Raw genomic sequence first — 19,972 nt, 5'->3', positions numbered from 1 at the left:
GTTGATTTGGTTAGGATATAATGTAAAGTGTATGTGATAGAAGCAGTTGTGATTCTATTCCCCGCTGAGGTGCATTGGGCTCATAAGCAGACATGGAGAAAGGAGAAAAGCAGCAAGGGTATTATTGGCTTCTGCAAGATCAGCAGGAACTGGAACTGTGTAAGTTGGAGAACTATATATTACAGCCCCAAGAAGGAGATTCCACCAACCTATTAAGGATATTATTGGCTTTTTGATAGGACACCCAGAAATTGATGCACTGCCTTTGGTTCTATTATGTTTTCGAACTTTAATTAAGTTTATACCTCTCCCACCTGGACCTCATAAAGAGTTAGCCTCCAAGTAAGTCATTTGTCATGGAGGGGCTCTTATGAGTAGATTCATCTTCCAAACAGCATTATTATTGCCTAAGGTCTTGCCTTAAATCCATCAGCCCAATACAAGCTTGAGTGCCTTACTCGATTTTGACATATTATCCCAAGGTGTTCTTCTCTGATGGTCAAGTGGCTAATTCGTTATCACAGGATAGGAGAATGCAGATGCATTATTGGCTTGAAAAATGATGCAACTGGTGATTAAAGAAAATTAAGTTGAACTTTATAGTTTTTTTTTTCATAAAAGTTAATCCATTTCTTTTTTGTGTAAAAGGGTGAGCTCTTAGCCCAAGCTAAGGCTGTTTTATCCAATATCTAAAAAAGATATCCCTGGAAGTGGGGAGAGGATGGTGCCTTCTTCAAGGCAGATGGGGTTGTAGGTTGGTATCTCCTCTTTGCAGAACAAGTTGGCAGACACAAACTAACAGATTTTAAGACATATGTTCCTAGCACACAGCAATATCACCTTTAATTATGCACCTTGGACAAAATCTTCTACATGTGCACAAAGAGATGTTCATTGCAGCAATGTTTGTCATGTTGGACATTTGTAAATAACGTAAATCCCCACTCATGGAGGCATGAATAAGGCAAAGGTGGTACATTTAGTGATAGACTCCTCTGCATCATTCAGAAGGAATAGAAGTAGGTCTCTTTTTAATTTGATACTGTATGTGGGTTCCCTGCATTGATAGGACAGGCTCAGAAAAACACTGAGTGAAGAAAAGAACATGGAGCCTGGTTTCCACATTGGATGTCACTTGTGTTAAGTTTTTACTCCATGTGCCAATGGATCAAGAGAAAGATCTACATGGAGTTTCGCAGCTGCCTGGGGAAGGGGAACAGGATGGGATAACTGGGAGTGGGCACTGTGGGGTTGTAGAGGATACTTAGTAATGTCTGTACTGTTCCGTTTCTTTAAGGATTAGACCTAATTGTGAGAAAATACAATTGGTATTTCTAGGTGGTTGGAATATTAGTAATTTCTCCATTAGTATTTGAGAACAGAATAAAGACTTCCTGGAAACATGAGGTAGAATGTAGTCAAAGTCAAACCCAAAGCCTGCGGTGATCGTAGCTGTTTCTCGTGCCTCCAGGAAGAGATCCCAGCTTTGTCTATTCAGGTGGCCATTGCAGAATTTCTGCTCAATCACGGGTCTTCTGTCTTGACTTTTGGTTATTCACTAAGAAATTTAGTCTTGGTGTTTGACTACTGCCTCCCCTACAAGCCATATGAATTGACTTCTCTCTATACACTGATTTGACAGAAACACTCATTTCAACTGTTTGGCATGTCCACATGAGAAGATCCATTGAATATTATTCTGCCATAGAAAAGAACGAAATCCTATTTTTTGCAGCAACCCAGATGGAACTGGAGGTCATTATCTTAAGTGAAGCCAAACGGGCTTAGAAAGTCAAGTATAGCATGTCCTCAGTAATACTTGGGCACTAAAAGATGTGTGTACGTGGGTGCAGAGTGTGGAACGATGGATGGTAGAGACTCAGAAGGATGGGGATGTGGCATGGATAAGAAATTAGTTAATGGGTGCAGTGTACATTATTCAGGTGACGGGTACCCTAAAAGCCCCGAATTAACCATGATATAATCTGTGCATGTAACAAAATCACGTACGTACTCCACAAATTTGTACAAATAAAAAAATCTTGAAACAATACTTGTGCTAACAAGGGAAAAAAAAGTGTGTGTCAATTGAAAGTCAGGTCTCAGTTATGGTTTAGTAAATTCTCTGAGCTTCTCCAAGCCTTCCTTCTACTCCTCCTTGTTAACAATCATCTTGGGATGAACACCTGACTCCCCAAATCTGCCCAAAATGGAAAATCAGAGCCTTGTTCTTTCCCGTGAGCTGACATACACATTTTAGACCCTAATTTCAGAAACTCCAACCAATTTCTTCCTTCCTTCCTTCCTTCCTTCTTTCTTTTTTTTTTTTTTTTTTTTTTTGCACCTGAACACTGACTCAGCATTTAGTTCGGGCGTGATGTGATTGTGCCTTCAGTCGCAAGCATGCAGATGAGAGGTAGCAAAGCTGGTGTTGGATTGCAGATTGCAGGGCAGGGTGGGGCTGGCTGCTGCCTTTGCAGTTTTTACTGGTGTTATGGGTGGGATGGGAGCCAGAGAGATACCTTCATCTGAGAATGCAAGGATCTTCCGAGAGAAGAACACATCCCAATCCTTTTTCGTTCTTTCTTTGCCTTGGAACTAGGGATCTTCCTACCTTATTTGGTACTTGGAGCAGTATTTCAAACTTATATTTCAGAATGTTTCATCTTTGGAGCTAGATAATGATTCATGCATTAATCCAACTTGTAATTATTAGTTACTGACTGTTTGGAAGTCCTTGATCTAGTTGCTTAGGAAATGATGGTACAAAGAATGAATCTTACCCTCTGATAGATACTGTTCAGATGTTTGTCCCTTCCAAATCTCATGTTGAAATATGGTCCCTAGTGCCGAAGATGGGCCTGGTAGTGGGTGTTTGATTCATGGAGGCAGATTCCTCATGAATGGATTGGTGCCTTCCCCATGATAATGAGTTCTTGCTCACATGGAAGTTCTCTGACAGTGAGTGAGTTCTCTGTTCACATAGAAGCTGGTTGTTTAAAGGAGCCTGGCACCTCTTCTTCGGTCTCTGGCTCCCTCTTTTGTCATATGATATGCCTGCACCCCTGTTTGCTTTCCATGGTGAGTAAAAGCTTCCTGAGGCCCCACCAGAAGCTGAGCAGATGCTGGAGCCATGCTTGTACAGCCTCCAGAACTATGAGCCTAATAAACCTCTTTTCTTCATAAATTACCCTATTTATTCCTTTATAGCAATGAAAAATAGACTAATATACCCTTAAACTACTCCCAATACAGTGAAGAGAGAGACAATTAAGGTTGAGTGTGATGTGTGCTTAATAGGAGTGGAACAGTAGAGGAAAATCCAAGATGAGAGACTGTGGTACCTTCATGACGTTCTGGTTCAGTATGGTGTTTTGGGGACTGAGAAAGGGATAGGTGTGTAGAACCACCTGCTTACCACTCCCTCCTCATCAATTAGTGAGTAGCCAACCTTGGGCCAGTCCTTAAACTTCTTAGCATCCTCATTTGTCAAATAAGACATTGATATCTACATCTTATGACTATTAGGAGTATTAAATAAGACAGCAAAGATAGTCATTTTGAAGACGTGTTCAGATGCTTTCATATCCATACATAATTAGGTGAGTGGAACACATGTAAACATTATCCTAAAGTTTTAGACTAAGGCTCTGGTGTCTCCGAAAGTCATGTTAAAGCAAGTCATTGTAATGTCCCTATCAAACTGGCATGCTCCTAGGGTGACCCACCATTCCAGTCTGCCTGATACTGTCCCAGCTTTCGTGTTGGAAATCCCAGATCTGGGAAGCCCTTGAGTTTCAGAAAAACTGGAAAGTTGGGCATCCAAATCTCCACTAAGGGCTGTGCTGTCAGAGTCTGAAGTACTGGGTATATATGGTGTCAATTCTGGGTGCACATTTTACATTTTAAAAAACTAGGGTCAGGCACAGTGGCTCATACCTATAATACTAACACTTTTCAAGGCCTAGGCAGGTGGATCATGAGGTCAGGATTTTGAGACCAGCCTGACCAATATGGTGATACCCTGTCTCTACTGAAAATACAAAAATTAGCCAGGTGTGGTGGCATGCACCTGTAATCCCAGCTACTCAGGAGGCTGAGGCAGGAGAATCGCTTGAACCCAGGAGGCAGAGGTTGCAGTGAGCCCAGATCATGCTGCTGTACTCCAGCCTGGGCCACAGAGCGAGACTCTGTCTCAATAACAACAACAAAAAAGTTAGATTTGTGGTTGGCATCTCCCGTCTACCAGCTTCATAAACAAAGCGGTCTCTACTCTGCACCTTTAAGGAAATAGGATGTATACTGGTTTTGTTTTTCTACCCTAACTCCCAGTTGTATAATTTCTTTCTCTTTCTCTTCAAGGGACCAAGTTTTGGTAAAAAAAAAATATATATATATACTTTGAGAAATCAATACAAGATTTGATCCAACCAGGTCAAGCTCCCCAGCTGACCTAATCTTAATGCCTTGTGAAAAGTGTTTCAATTTATTAAACTCTTGTAGGTCTAAGGAGAAGCTGAAAAAATGGTGTTTAGGTATGAAAGAAAGGGAGCTTGGAAGGCTAAATTTAGATAACACCTGAGTCAGTTTGCTTCTAAGTAGAATTTAATAGAGGTGCATCTTTGCAATCTTTATATGCATGTGGCATGACAATTTGTTTTGTTATTCAGAAATGAATTCTTCAGAAAAAGAGCATTTTTTTTTGGATTGCAATAAGAATTTTATATTGTTGAGAGCCATTTTGACTTAGAGGCTACCACTGCTAATTTTCCATAGCTAGGGATAATTTATGTCTGTGCAAAGCTAGTTATCCTAGTGTTGCCTGCAAGAATTCTTGAGTACATTTTGGCCTCTTGAACCATGCATTTCCTATTTGTGAGACTACAGAGAGGTGGTTTGTGCGCCTCCCAGATGCCCAGGGATCTACCCTTTCCTCCTCAGCTCTGAGATATTGCAGTAGGACTGGCCCCAACATGAAGTGGATGGTTGATGGCCTGAGCTCGGTTACACTAAAGGGAAATTCATTACCTACCTAGCATCTCACATGTAAATTAATGAGACATTTTGGGGTACAAAATGGCAAAGACTGAATTGAAACAAACTGTGACAAAAAAGAAAATTTACTGGAGAAATGCCAGGGCATTTCAAGTAACCTGAGTAAGTGGGGTGGAGCCTCTCAGTCTTTAAGAAAACTACAGGTAGAGACTCAGTATTGGCCGGGACTCTTGTTCTCCTGTCTCTCATCTCTGTTTCAGTCTCTAGACTAGCTGTGGGGAATGCGGCCACTAACGCCAGGTGCTCAACACTCACGGCTCTACCTACCAAATACGAACCCACCTCTTCTCTTGATTGAAAAATGAAACAAACTCCAAGTCAGGGTTTTATTTGATCATCTTGTGTCAGGTATCTAACTTTGAATCAACAAACCAAGGTTGGGAGGCTTGATTATATATCACAAAGATGGCACTTGGAGACCAAACTCTGGTTGTCAAGGTCATGTCCAGAGAACTGGAATTGTGGGGCGGGCAGCCACCCAAGTGGTGCTAACGATGGCACTCATTAAGGGTTGCTTATGGCAACTCCATCACTTATGATTGTGAGGCTTTGAGCAAGTCATTTACAAGTTCCCTGTTGGTGATGTGGATGTTGCAATGTCTTCCTGAAAAGGGCTGTTACAAAGCGTTCGATAATGTATTTGCAGGGCATAGTACACTGACCTGGTTACAGGAGGCAATTGGTAAATGGTAATTATAATTGTGGGAGTTGTAAATTTGGTGATGAGGATGGGAAAGGGGGAAGATAGGATTAGTTGCCTGCTCAAATTTCTGTAAAATCCTAAAGATTGTATGGTATGTGGGAAATCTTACACTGGACTGAGAAGGAGGTCTTGTTTTGCACATTGTGAAAGACTTTTTGGGACCTCAGAATATTTCTCTTTGTCTCTGCAGAGACCAGAGACCTACCAGGAGAGAGCTATTCTTAGGGAAATTCTGCATTATGGTCACATTCCCTCATTTGTACATCAAATGCATATTTTTGAGCTGTTATATCCCAGGAACCTTTTTAGGAATGAGGAATACAATAGAGAACAACAGGGATGGGTGTAACATCTTACACCAGTCATTTTAGTGAGAAATACAGACAAAAAGTAAAGGAACACATTTATAAATAAGCGATGTATTATGGTAATCACAAGGAAGGGAATGAACTGGTTGATGTGGGCATGATGGAACAGGATGGTCAAGGAAGTTCTCTGTGAAGTATTGACCTGGGAACATAGAGCATAGCCTTGCGGAGAGACAGCAGGGGAGTGCCCCTTGCACACGGAGTAGTGATTGCCTCAGCTTTGCAGAGGAAAAGACCTGAGTGTGCTTGTGAAGCTTAAGGAGAGCTGGACAGTGGTCAGGGAGAGAGGCCAGTAAGGTCATCCTAGTTAAGATACCCTGGTTGGTTTTATTCTCCCTGAAAAGGAGTCTTAGTTTTCATGTAATGGTATCACGTATGTGACCAGTAAAAACCCATACGTTGAAGAGAGTCATCCATCAGCTCCACCCAAATGCATATTATTGTCATCACAGTGTCATTGATGCCATCAAAGTGTGCTTCTATGTCATGAACCACATCCTCTCCTGAAGGGAATAATCCTAAGTGTGGAACTCCCAAAAGCCAGTGATGACCTTGAGAAGGATTTGAGACCCTGTCTACCCATCTCTTGAGTCTCAGTGAATCTGTTTGCAGCTCTACAAACAGGATAGCCAGTCTCTACCCCACCGTGTTGGGATAATTGGACTAAAAACTGCATGTAGCTCTCTCGGCCTAACATCTGGCATGATGGAGGCAATTGGTCCATACAGCCCTCACTTCTGTTGTTGCCAGTCTGCTTGAAAACAAACATACCTTTCCCATCAGATTTTGCGGAATGTGAGGGCAAGGACTCGATTTTACTTCCCTCTGAATTCCAAACTCTTGCAGAAGTTTTAGTATGAAGTGAATAATTTTCTAATGAATGGATAGAGATAGGGAACTGATGTTATGTGGTATATCTGTTTCTCTAAGAAGCTGTGTGCTCCTGAATTGGATGTGAACCCTCTCCATGCCTAGCCTGAAGTTTCCTCATGAGTATGGAGTACACTGGCATTATTTTCACATGCCCAGTTTTTATTTCCCTTTATGCCAGTGAAACCCTGATTTGTTTGGGGAACAGCTTGTTCTCAGTAGGTGGCCGTTTCAGAGAGACTGTAGAGTGGCCCCATATTTTCCAAGAAGCGAGAGCAGGCGATTTAACACAGACCAATCCTCTTTCTCCCAAAACCAAATCTTGAGTACGATGACACGGAGATGGAAATAGTATGAGCTTATTCGCCTTGACTGTAGCTCTCTGAGGAGGCTGTACAATAGGTCTCATTATTTGGATGTTCAGAGATGGGTCTTATGTTTTCCCTTACGTTTTCTGAGCCCCTCAATTTTTTTTTAATACATTTTCTGTTTTGTATGATTCCCATACTTAGTTTCTGTTGCTTGCAGCCAAAGAACCCAGAACAATTTAGGAGGATTAGGCTATTAGGCATGAAACAGAAACATCGTCTGCTGTGGCACAAGGCCCTGGGAAGCTGGTAGTCTCTGCCTGATCTGTGCTGATGCAGGATGCATTAGGATGCTGCATAGGGCTGTGCAGCTGGTAGACCAGTTGTTCACTGGGGAAGTGTGCCCACTTGGGATGGTACAGCTTGGATCAGTGGTTCAATATTCATTAATTCAGTGTTCACAGACACTTCTAAAATACGTGTGTGTGTGTGTGTGTGTGTGTGTGTCTGTGTGTTTGCATACAGGTTGAGTATTCCTTATCTAAAATGTCTAGGAGTAGTATTCAGATTTTGAATTTTTTCATATTTTTGAATATTTGCATTATACTTATCAGTTGAGCATCTCTAATCCAAAAATCCGAAATGCACCAGTGAGCACCTTGGAGAGCCATGTTGGTACTCAAGAAGTTTCAGATTTGGGGAAATTGTGGATTTTGGGTTTTTAGATTAGGGACACTCAGCCTGTATATCTCACATAGATTGTAGTCTTAAATACTGAAAACAGTTTATTTTCTTTATATTACAAAAGAGGATACAAGGTTCAGAAATGTTTGTTTTGTCTGAGGCGGTCTCATCAACAGGTGCTAGAGTTGAGATTCAAGCCCCATCCAGCTGGGATTCCAGCCAGAAGTTCTTGCACTCCTCTGTACCACCCCCTCCACCTTGTGGTCATCTCAGTGTGAGGGATGTGACACGAGGCCTGAGTGTCACATTCTCCACCTCGGCTGAGAAAGTGCACATTTGGTGACTCTTTTTATTTTATTTTTGCCATTCTGTGCACATCCCCAGATGACTGGCAAAGTGCTTTGGTTATTGATTTGAGGGTTATGAATAAACTTCAGTAACTTTGATAAACTAGACAAATTCACAAATCCAGAACCCATGTATAACAGGGATTGACCCGTGTGTGTGTGTGTGTGTGTGTGTGTGTGTGGGTGTGTGAGACTGATAGCAGATGCATAGAAGCTGCATAGAGGCTTTAAAGAAGCAAGGTGCCATGTTGTGGGAAAGCGCTGTGGGAGAGTCAGCATGTCAAGGAACTGCAGACAGCCTCAAGGAGTTGAGAGTGGTCTCTAGCCAGTAGCCAGCAAGAAAAAGGGGCCCTCAGTCACACAGCTGCAAGAAGATGTTTTCTGCTAACCACTGGAGAGGATTTGAAGTGGATCTTTCCCAGCTGAGCCTCTGTGAATCACAGCTCCGAGGAGCACCTGAGTTGCAGCCTGGTGAAGACCGTGAGCAGACAAAGTCCAGTTCTGCCATGCCCAACCTCCTAATCCAGCGATACTGTGAGATAGCAAATGAGTGTCGTTTTAAGCTTCTGAGTTTGCGAAGACTTGTTAAGCAGCAATAGAAAACTAATGCAGGAGATGAGTACATACTCACTCCTACACAGGGACCAGGATCCCTGGCTGTGGGGCTTCGTCCTTCCTCTAGGCCTAGAGTTTCTTTTTATACCGGGTCTGTTGAGAATTCAGGCCAGCAAACCTGCTGGGGTTGTCAGAACCCACCCCACCAAACAAGAAAGCGCCCAGAGGTCAGTCAAGAGGGATGTGCCCATCTAGAAGCTGGGAAAGAAAGAAGTGGTATACCAGGAAGACAAGTTGGACAAAGAGGCATCATAGGGGAAGACATGGCATTTGTACATGCAGCTTAGCTGGGAGGACACAGTAGGTACATTCCAAGACGGGAACATTTATACACCTTTGCAAACATCTGGACTCACTACACAATTGACTGTTTTCTCAGCTTCTCTGCAGCTCTGGATGTCAACTTAAGGTGTTTCAAGTCTCAGAGATTTTTGTCTCCTCCAGAGGCAGTAGTCTGGTTGCTATGGAGGAGAGCTGAGTGGACACACGTGGGTGTACTTGGTGTATGCATCCTGGTGCGAATTGATAAGCTGGAAACCCTTCTGTTGCTTTCCCTTCAGACGATATGTCTCTTCTTTCCTGCCAATGGGCCCTTTAACCCCTTGCTGACCTAACTTCATAAGTAGGAGATGAAAACTGTGGGTGATGAGACTTGGAAACCAACCAAATTATAGACCTCTGCATTAAAATAAAATGATTCCCAGTTTTCAAATAGTATAACTCTATTTTAAAAGCATATATAGGCAGAGCAAAAATAAACCTCCAAGTCTCTGAAACTCTGAATCAAAACATTGCAATGGATACACCTAAGTGGGGCAAATGCGACCACATTCATTCTATTCTGTTTTGCCTATTCCTTTTGGTCTTAAACATAATACTCGTGGAATAACAAAAGGTTAAAAAAAAAACTCGTATGTTGGGGGAAGGAGAAAATTCTTTCTTGCAAGTCAGGCCCTTCTTTCAATCATGCTGCTGTGGCAGGTGGGTGGTGATGGATTTGAGTGTGGGTGTTTGTGAAAGATGCAACTAGAATCTTGGTTCCAGAACTTTTGATGCCAGTGAAATGAAATCATCTTAACTGTGACCTCAGTGACTCCCTCTTTCCCACTCTAGTCAACACCAAGCCTGGCTGTGTGATTCCTTTTGCCTGGAATTCCTTCTGATCCCCTCCTCTTAAAAGTAGGCAACTTGTCACTCCTTAAACTCAGCTCAAGTATTGCCTTTTGGTGAAGGTTTTCCCAACCTAGAGAAGGTTGGCACTCAGTTAGAGGAGCCTCTTCTGGGCTGCCTCAGTTCCCCACCTCGTCACAGGTTGCAGTGGCTCCGTGTTACCCATTTTCATAGTTAGAGTAGATATTTTGTCTGCCTATTGCTAGCATCTAGCACAGAGCTTGAGGGCATCAGAGTAAAGTACTGAGCAAGTGAGATAAATTTGAGCTTAGCTCTCATTTTGCCTGAGTTGAAAAGAGAACCCAGCCGTGCTTGGCTCAGAGGTAACCCTAATAGGATGGGAACAAACATTGTGCTAAACCAAAATGTGTGGCCAGGGATTTTGCATTCTGCATTTTTCACACCCTAACTGGGGTATGTGTGCAAGCCTGATTTACCAACCTCATTTTCCGAGGCTGTTATCCTTCATCTTGACACATGGCTAAAGTCATTTAATTATCACTGTTTTACCCTGTCCTTGTAGAGCTGCTGTGAGCCATTATTGAGGATTTTCAGGTTTTCTGCCTTCCATCTACTCAGTGGGGCCAAAGTTGAGATTTCCTGAGTGATTTCTGTTCTGTAACTTTGTGAACATAAACTTCTGAATGACACCCACTTGGTATGTGAAATCCGTAGGCATTTCTAGGGTGATTTGGAGGACCAGCTGGTCTCCAGTTTTATCAAGAGCTTAATGGTGCCCAGCCACTGCCTTGCTGTACTCTAGCTTTTCCTGTTCTGCACTCTGAGATCACCACTGTGCTGGGTGTGGGCCATCTCTGCCTGAGGCCCCCCTTCCTGAGGGCTTTGCCCAGTCCATTCTTTTAAATGATACCTCTTAGGGATACCGGTCCTGGCTCCTGATGTGAAGTAGGCCACCTACAGCCCCCAACCCAACTATTATCATGGCATTTTGCTCTTCTGCTTGATTTTCTCTTTTGCGGGGTTGGGTTTGTTTTTGTTTCTGTTTGGCTTGTACAATTGGAGCTATGAAGAAATGGTAGAATAGAACGGATTTTAGAGAGACAGTGACAGCAGGAATTTTAGATACAAAATGTCTATTAAGTAGCACTTGCATGGTTGTGGCTGTACAATTTAGAAAGAAGACTGGATGAAAGGTGAGGGTGTGGGAGCTATCAGGATATAGATGGCATTTAAAGCCATGGGACTGTAGATTACCAGGAGACTGGCAGTAATGCATCTTTTCCTTGGTAAATTTGGAAATACAACAGTACAAAATTGCCGCTCGTAGTCCTATAACTTTGACGTAAATTAAATTACACTAAGATATTTGGCGTATTTCCTCCAGTTTTTTTTTACTATGCATTTAAATTTTTATTTGTTTTTAATTTTTCACTTTAATGATAGAAATTTCCAAACACATTCACAAGTAGAGTGGGTAGTGTGACATGTCCCTGGGTGCTGATCATCCAAATCAGTAATCATTACATTTCTATATGTCAGGGCAAATATTTTATAAGGAAAGGTTCTTTATAAAAGAGCCCCAGCATTAAGAGCAAGCAGGATGGTCAATCACTTAGAAATCACTGAGAATCGCTAGAAAACCACTATTTTGTAGCCCCTAATGAAATAATGAAACTAGCCCATCGGGATCAATAGCTATGAAAACCACCAGGTGAAAGGTGGATGGGGAATTTGATGATGGATGGATGGGATAATGCCAATTGAAGTAATTGGTCAATCTTAGCATTGCTAAAACTTGGAAAATCAGATGTCATGCACCTCCTTATGCAATGCAGTCATAGGTAGTACCAAATACCACCATGATGTGGTGGTCTTGCTGAAAAGAGAAGAAATTGCAGGTTGGCACCCTTTAACCTGTACTTGGAATTCGAATGAAGAAATCTAAGGATCTAATGTACAGCACAAGGACTTAACACTTGCAATACTTAATGGTACTGTATATTGAAAATTTAGTTGCTCTTCTAAAGGAAGGGAGGTAACTATACAACGTGATAGATATGTTAATTTCTTTTTTAAGATATGTTAATTTCTTGCATGTAGTAATCATTCACTATGCATATATGTGTGTATCAGAATGTCACATTGTACACCTTAAATATATACAATGAAAAATCAATAAGAAAAGAAATTGTCCCTAAATCCAACCAAGCTTCTAGATCTAATTACGGTTATCGGGAATATGATGATTAGAGGAAAATATCAACCATGGTTTTAGGTCTGGATACAAATAGCCAAATCCAGAAAATGGGAAATTCTAGTAGAAAATTACAGAGAAGAGGCCAGGTGTGGTGGCTCACGCCTGTAATCCCAGCACTTTGGGAGGCCGAGGTGGGTGGATTAGGAGGTCAAGAGATCGAGTCCATCCTGGCCAACATGCTGAAACCTCCTCTCTACTAACAAATACAAAAGGTAGCTGGGTGTGGTGGTGCACGCTGTAGTCCTAGCTACTTGGGAGGCTGAGGCAGGAGTATTGCTTGAACCCAGGAGGCGGAGATTGCAGTGAGCCAGGATCATGCCACTGTCCTCCAGCCTGGTGACAGAGCAAGACTCCATCTCAAAAAAAAAGAAAAGAAAATTACAGAGAAGAATATAATGACCCTCCTGTACTTACCTTTTAGCATTATTATTATTTTTATTATTTTGAGAGGAAGTTTCACTCTTGTTGCCCAGGCTGGAGTACAATGGTGCCATCTCAACTCACTGTAACCTCCACCTCCTGGGTTCAAGCAATTCTCCTGCCTCCGCCTCCCAAGTTGCTGGGATTACAAGTGCATGCCACCATGTCTGGCTAAGTTTGTATTTTTAGTAGAGACAGGATTTCTCCATGTTGGCCAGGCTGGTCTTGAACTCCTGACCTCAGATGATCGATCCGCTTCGACCTCCCAAAGTGCTGGGATTACAGGCATGAGCCAGTGCACCCAGCTGCATTATCATGTTTGAATCTTATTTTACATTTGCTTCAGAATTTGTGAATGTAATGTCACTCCAGGGCTTAATAGAGTTGATGCCCCTGGGTGCCTTTTCCCATTCTCACTGTCTTCCTTTGCTGCCAGAATGATTATTCTCATAGATATTTTCTAAATATTGATGAATCCATAGGCAAAACAGGGCATCCTATGCATCTGTGTTTTCATATGTAAGGCCAGTTAATTCAGTCTAACTTCTGTATGATACCTACCTGTATGATTATGCCAGAATTTGTTAACCATTTTCCTATTGATGGACATTCGTGTTCTTTATATTTTTGTACTTATTCAAACATGGCTGTAATAAATATTTGTGAACTTGCTACCTTGTGCTTTGACTAAATATGTAGGGGTAAAATTAAGTGATCCAAACCTATGTGCATCTTCAGATTTACCAGATGGTTCTAAAACCATCTCCAGAATGCTCTGAAGCCCTTACTGTTCCTAGATCTTTTTACCTCTATGTGAATTTAAAGATCAATGAATTAAAATTTGATGAAAATAATTATAATTTTGATATGAATTGCATGGAATTTAAAGACCTGAGGAGAGTTTACATTCTTATGATACTGCCTTCCCATCTATAAATACAGTATGTCTTACCATTTTTGAAGACTTTCTTCATGTCTGTCTATAATCTACATTTTTATATATTTGATTTATATATTTAAATTATGTATAAATTATCTATCTTACATCTCTCTATATATATACATATACATACTCAGACACATATATGTTTTTGTTAGTTTGGTTGGGTTTTTTTTTTTTTTTTTTTTTTTTTTTGAGACCTAGTCTTACTCTGTTGCCCAAGCTGGAGTTCCATGGCCCAATCTTGGCTCACTGCAACCTCTGCCTCCTTGGTTCAAGTGATTCTTCTGTCTCAGCCTCCCAAGTAGCTGGGACTACAGGTGTAAATATTTCTAGATACCTTTGAGTTTTGTGCTATGTGAATGGGGTAGTTTTTTCTCATATAATTTTGGATTGTTTATGGATATAATGATATTAATTTTTGCATATTGATCATTATCCAGCAATCTTCCTAAGGTCTGAATAATTCTAATACTTTGGTTTTAGATCTTCTTGGATGTTCTATTTATGGTATCTATGTCAATTGTCAAGACCGTTTTGGTTGTCTCTTTCCAACCTACATAAATAAAGCATACAAATCTCTATACAGGAAAACTATGTAATTTATAGATAGGTAAAGCTCCTATATAGAATATGTATAACATATATATGTTAATATAATATATAGTGATACATAAAATATGTGTTTATATATTATATAGATGCCATGTTTATTGCCTATTGTATTAGCTAGAGGACCAAGAAAACAATGATGAATAAAAGCAGTAGTTGTGGGCTAGTCTTTTTCTATCCTTGACATTAGGGGGAGTCCATTTATAATTTCAGCTTTAAGCATAATCTTTGCAATAGGCTTTGTTAGATAACCTTAATAGGTTAAGAAAGTTCCCTACTATACCAACTTTGCTAAAAGCTTTTATAAAGAGTAAGTATTCAGTTTTATAAAATGCCTGGTCTTCATAAATTGTTAGAATTATATGCTCTTGATCTTTTAATGTAGTAAATTACCTTAAAAGGAGTTCTGGTGTTGAATTGTTATTGGGTTTTTGGAATAAACATTATTTGATCATAATGTATTATTATTTTTAGACTGTGATGAATCCAGTTAGAAAGTGCTTTATTTGAGATTTTTATATCTGTGTTGATAAGTGAGAATGGTTTATAATTTTCTCTTCTTAGAGTGTCATTGTTTGATTTTGTTACTAAGGTAATACTGCCCCCAATGAGTCATGACTTTCTTTGTATATTCACTGAAAAAATTTATATAACATAGAAGATTATCTTTTCCTTGAAAATTTGGTAAAATTTACCTGTAATTTTTTGCTTTTAGGGTATGTATATTAGAAAAGGCAACTTTGACCTTCACTTCTATTTATTTTATGGTTATCGGCTTATTCTGGTTTCTTTTTCTTGTCAATTTTGGTAACAAGTTTTTCTAGAAAACCGTACATGTAATACACTATTTTTTGTTTTGTTTTGCTTTTTTTCCTACAGGTTCATAGTTTATTTTTTTGATTTTAAAAATATGTCTAAACAAAAATATATCACCCAGCACTTCCACTCCTGAGTATATACCCAAGAGATTTAAAAACAGGTGTTCAAACAAAAACTTATAGATGAATGTCTGTAGCAATACTGTTTACCAGGGCCAAAAGTTGAAAGCAACCCAAATGTCTTTCACCTGATGAATTAGTAATCAAAACATGGTATGCCCATACAACATAAAGTCACTTGTTTATGGAAAGGAATGAAGTACTAACACAGGCTACAGCATGAATGAACTTTGAATAGTTTGTTTTTCAAATTCTGTTTACTAAAGCTTTCTTTATAGCTACATCAGCTTTATTTTGTGTAGCATCTGTATTGCAATATCTGTGTTTTCCTGTCTCTTTCTTTTCCATCCATCTGTGTAGCTTGGTTTTAGATGCCTCTCTTATAAACAACACCTGGTTGGAACTTTTTTTTTTTTTTTTTTTTTTTTTTGAGATGGAGTCTTGCTCTGTTGCCCAAGCTGGATGGTGTGATCTTGTCTCACTGTAACCTCCGCCTCCTGGGTTCAAGTGGTTCTCTTTGTGGCAACTTGCCAAGCAGCTGGGACTACAGGTGCATGCCACCATGCCTGGCTTATTTTTGTATTTTTAGTAGAGATGGGGTTTCACCATATTGGCCAGGCTGGTCTCAAACTCCTGACCTCGTGATCCACCTACGTGGGCCTCCCAAAGGGATCTTGGTTTTCTGTGCAGTTATATCACCTCAGTCTTTTAAAAAGCAAATTGAACTATTTTCATATATTGTGATAGGGATATATTTAGACTTTTAAAACCTGTCTTATTTTTTTGCTACATTTTCTCTCTTTTTTTTCTCCTTGAGCTTTCTCTTGGGTCAATCAAGTTTAGTTTATTTCTTCTATGTTCTGCACTAGTTTGGAGACAGTAGGTTGTTCTCTTTTTAGTGCAGTGGTTCTTAGCTGGAGGCAATTTTGCCTCCAAGGGGACGTTTTATAACCTTAAAGAGCTTTGTACCATGTGACTATTGGACTAATTGACAAATGTCCACTTGGGGGCAAAATTGCCTCCAGTTAGGAGACATTTTTGGTTGTCACCTCTGACGTGGGATGTGCGACTGGCATCTAGAGGATAGGATGTAACAATATTGCATCCTGCTATGCATGGGACAGCCCTTTACCATATGGAATTATCCTACCCCAAATATCAACAATGTTAAGGTTGAGAAACCCTTCACGATACAATGCTATGGGTGTTAGCAGATATAATCTTTGTGTTCTGGTCTAATTAACAGAAATTTTTGTTTAATATGTTTTAAAATAGTTATTTGAAGTCAGCATTTAAAAAGAATGCAAACTATTTGATGAGTTTCTGTGCTAAATTTCTTATATGCCTCAGTATTTACTATCTTTATTCAAAAGCCCACTTTGACATTTTTTTTTGGCAAGGGTTGGTGAGTGGTAAAATCTCTTGGTCTTTCTATATCTAAAAATATCTTTGTGTTGCCTTCTCTCTGGAATCATAGCAGGTCGATCTAAAATATTACATTCATAGTTGTTTCTCCTGTTGTTACATTGGCTCACATTCCTCATGAAAGACTTTCATCAAGTCTAAGTGTCTTTCTTTATAGGAATAATATTTTCTTCTATGTCAGCCTTTAAGATTTTTAAAATTCTTTTTATTATGCAGTTTCACTGGGATATATCTAGGTAGGCATTTCATTTATCCTGGTTGAAACTTTCAAAGAAACCATGTGTTCTCAACTCTGGAAAATTCTTCATTATGGTGTCTTCAAGGCTGGGCACAGTGGCTCACGCCTGTAATCCCAGCACTTAGGGAGGCCAAAGTGGGCATATCACAAGGTCAGAGACCAGCTATGACCAACATGGTGAAACCCTGTCTCTATTAAAAATACAAAATTAACTGGGTGTGGTGGCACACCCCTGTAATCCAAGCTACACGGGAGGCTGAGGCAAGAGAATCATTTGAACCAGGGAGGGGGAGATTGCAGTGAGCCAAGATTGCACCACTGCACTCCGGCCTGGGTGACAGAGTGAGACTCTATCTCCAGGATCATGATAAGAATAATGCTGATGTCTTCAGTTTCTCCAGTTCTGTTACTGTTGTTGTGTGTTTTTTGTTTTGTTTTGTTTTGTTTTTCAATTTCTGGGACTCTAATTATATGTATGTTGGAGCTTCTCAAATCCTTCTTCTTTCTTACCCTTCTTTTATCTTTGCCCTTCTTGAGGGCACCGTGGATGAATTCTTCCATTATTCTTCGTGTGATCCCAGTTTGGGTCCCATGCCTGCCCATGAACCAGTCATGGGCTGGCCAGTTGTAGGTCACATATCTACTCTAGCAAATGAGCATGCTCTGGTCTCACCCAAAGCACCTGAGAGTAAGTAAGAAAAGGATGGCTCTTCGAAGCATAAGAGGAATGCTCCAACCTCCAAAAGGTAGAATGACACTAGGCAGGCAAAAACAGGAGATGTGCACTGCAAACATGCTGTGTTCTTGATCTAGACTTTTCTTGTCTTCATAGTCTTTCATCCCCATTTCTTTTTGCCCTGTTGAGTCCAGAACATGTGTATTTATTGTTAAGGATCCTGAATCAAATGAATCAGTCTTAGGTCTGTGTGATCTGTTTCTTGTGCTGTGTTATTGGCTAATTTCTGGCCTCCCCTGCCAGACTATTCGGTCTCAGCTTTGGAGACTGTGTTCATACTTGAAGCTAAAATAAAGCAAAACAGGTTATGAAGAGCCTGAGTTCCGATGTAATGCAAATACATACAAAAGGAAATCATGTGAACGTTTATTTTGCTTGTACAGTTAAGGGGCTTCTTGGGAGAAAACATTGTGATGCCTCAAGCTTGTCTCAAAGGGGTGCTGTCTAGATAGGTTTGTAGAGATCACAGAGATCCACCTTCCTCCATGTACAGTGGATGGAAGATCTTTTCTTTTTGACAGTGTCTTACTCTTTGACCCAGGCTGAGATGCAGTAGCACCACCTCAGCTCACTGCTACCTCTGCCTCCTGGGCTCAACCCATCCTCTCCAGTAGCTGGGACTCCAGGCATGCTCCACCACACCCAGGTAATATTTTTTGTCTTTTTTTTTTTTTCGTAGGGATAGGGTTTTGTCATGTAGCCCAGGCTGGTCTCAAACTCCTGGCCTAAAACCATTCGCCTGCCTCAGCCTCTCAAAGTGCTGGGATTATGGGTGTGATCCACCACGTCTGGTCAGGGTGGAAGATCTTTAATGACCATCTTACCAGAGCCATTTGTTACCTATGACATCCTTGGAAAAACAGGTCATCTGGATGTTCATCAGACCATGTCAGCCTTCATGGACCTTATGTTTAAATGCCAATTTTGAATGGTCTTAACTTCTTAATTTATCTATAGTAGAGGGTTTGCTAAGTTCTTGCACACAACATAAACTCTAGGAGAATGGAAACCTCTGTCTTGTTTCCTCCTCTCTTTCAGTGTCTAGAAGTATGCCTGGCAAAAAGAAAGAGCTCAGTAGATGCACATTGATGGAATGAATAGAAATCTAGACTCCTATCAAGGCCATAAATAGCTGTCAGTGAGAAGGAGGTGGGGAATTGGCAGAGAAGTCTTCTGTATTAGCTCATTCTCATGCTGGAGTAAAGAACTACTTGAGACTGGGTAATTAATGAACAAAAGAGCTTTAATTGACTCACAGGTCCACAGCTTATAGGAAGCATGACTGGGAGGCCTCAGGAAACTTACAATCAGGTAAAGGGGAATCAAGGAACTTCTTCACATGGCAGGAGGAGACAGAGCAAAAGGGAATGTGCCACATACTTTTAAACCATTGTGTCTCGTGAGAGCTCACTATCAGGAGATATCAGCAAGGGGGAAATCTACCACCATGATCCAGTCACCTCCCACCTGGTCCCTCCTTCAGTTCGACATGAAATTTGGGTGGGGGCACAAATCTAACCCATATAATCTTCCTAATCAATTCGTTGGACTAGCGAGGAACCTGAAAGATAATTGGTGTGCAGATGTCTGAGCATTCCAACTCTTCTCCCCTAATATCTCTGGAAAAGAGCAAGGCTTGAGAGGATTTTAAACCTCCCTGGTTGTTTTTGCACATCATCGAGGTCTGTTTTAACAATAAGCTTCTATAACCTCAATGAATGTTAACAGTCTATGGGTATCAGTTGACCCATCTGGGAAGTGGGGTTCATAATGCCATTGACCTCATAAAACCTTTGGGGAATAGATTAAAATGTATGAACATGGTGCTTGGGGCCTGGCAAGGAGTGATCTTTATTCTGTGCTTGATGGAACTAAGTTTAGTAAATGCTCTTGTTTTTAGATACACCCTCCATGTCCATATGAATGTGGGGAGGAGGGGCTGCTTTCACGTTACTGTATCTGTTACAATGTGAGAAACTTTAGGACTCTGCTGTGTGCATCGTGATGTCTCTTAAAGCTTCCCTTCCATTGTATCATCCAGTAAATAGTTACTAAATATGTCCTGTGTGCTGGAGCTGACACTAGGCACTATGAAAATGATGATGAAAAAGATTCCAGGTCTTTACCCATAGGCATTTATAGTCTAGGGCATGAGAGAGCTGCAGAGCAAATGATCAGGCCTATAAATAGATAATTGCAACTCTGCTATGAAAGATGGACACAGGATACCATGAGGTATCACAGAACACACGGCACAGAGGCATGGAGCTAAGTATGGGGTAGGGGTATGGGGAAAAGGCTTTCTGGAGGATGTGATATTTCAAT

General features: G+C 40.7%; 1 protein-coding gene across 1 annotated transcript in view; it reads left to right on the top strand.

Moving 5' to 3' along the window:
- RBFOX1 (RNA binding fox-1 homolog 1) overlaps positions 1 to 19,972 on the top strand; it is a 2,539,409-nt gene that overhangs the window by 462,239 nt on the left and 2,057,198 nt on the right.

This window comes from Saimiri boliviensis, chromosome 12 (genome assembly GCF_048565385.1).
Source record: "Saimiri boliviensis isolate mSaiBol1 chromosome 12, mSaiBol1.pri, whole genome shotgun sequence".
NCBI lineage: Eukaryota > Metazoa > Chordata > Mammalia > Primates > Cebidae > Saimiri > Saimiri boliviensis.
This window is presented reverse-complemented; position numbering and strand designations above follow the sequence as displayed.